We start from the raw sequence: 1,421 nt of genomic DNA on the forward strand, positions 1-1,421 counted from the left end.
CAGATTCATTTTGATATTTGGCAAAACTAATACAATTATGTAAAGTTTAAAAATAAAGTAAAATTAGAGAAAAAAAAAAAGTTGTTCCAATAATTGAGACTAAAATTGATTCTAGTTTTGAAACACACACACAAACACACACACAGCTGTAGTGAGAAAATATTCTAAGTCATTAATTCACTTTTTACTTTTCAGGTTGTCCCACCCCCAGAGCTGAATCTTATTCAATCCCTCTCAAAGGTTAGCTCATGTTTCTCAGGGATAGAGATTATCTTGGGTGATTAAGAGATAAGAACTACTGAGCAGCAGAGACAAGAATAGAAAGTACAGGATGTTGATTCTGAAAATAATGTTAGAAACCATCTAGGTACATTAGGTACAATGAAAACATGAAAGTGCTATGGAAATGTTTTGAAAACAGAATGCAGAGTCAGATTTGTCTCATTTCAGAAAAATGGGAAGTATGCAACGTACAGGTCACTAACACTGAGTTATTTCTGCCAGAGAAAAGAAAGGCTGACTTATAGCTTTACTGAGCATGAACAGCGTTATTGGAAAGGAGGCAAGATACTGAAAGGTTCCTAGATGCACTCCCACAGAAGGAAAGAAACAAGGGAAAAAATGGCAAATAACACTCCCAACAAGAATACTGCTGAGAAAAGAGATGTGATTTATATCACCCATCATAACACAGCACATCACCATCAACTTAAAAGATATAAAGAATTCGTAGCTACACAACAAGAGAACAAATAAAACATATGTGACTCAGGAATATGCACGAGTCAACAGAAACTTAAGCATGAGCTCGCGACACTTGGCAAAGAAGTTGGATAAAACAAAACTGTCACATATGAAGCCAAACAGGAAGCAACACAAAGAATGAGAGAGATATCTGAAATCACTGAAAAGGACAGAGAGAATAGGACTGACCAAAGTAAAGAGAACAAAATGTAAATGAAGAAAAAATTTGTAAAAAATCTGAGAAAATTTAAGATATAGAGGGCAGGTAAAAGAGAGTTAACATAAATATCACTATGCATTATACATATTTAAATAAATAATTACGAAAGTTTTGCAGAAAGGAATCAGATCTTGAATCTACATATTAAATGGTCACACCAGGTTACACAAAAACATGACCAAAAAAATGAGTAATACTTCAATTCAGTTCAATCGCTCAGTCGTGTCCAGCTCTTTGCGTCCCGATGAATCGCAGCATGCCAGGCCTCCCTGTCCATCACCAACTCCCAGAGTTCACTCAAACTCATATCCATCGAGTCGGTGATGCCATCCAGCCATCTCATCCTCTGTCGTCCCCTTCTCCTCCTGCCCCCAATCCCTCCCAGCATCAGGGTCTTTTCCAGTGAGTCAACTCTTTGCATGAGGTGGCCAAAGTACTGGAGTTTCAGCTTTAGCAT

The sequence above is a fragment of the Bison bison genome, unplaced genomic scaffold, assembly GCF_000754665.1.
Source record: "Bison bison bison isolate TAMUID 2011002044 unplaced genomic scaffold, Bison_UMD1.0 scf7180017834898, whole genome shotgun sequence".
NCBI classification, from domain to species: Eukaryota; Metazoa; Chordata; class Mammalia; order Artiodactyla; family Bovidae; genus Bison; species Bison bison.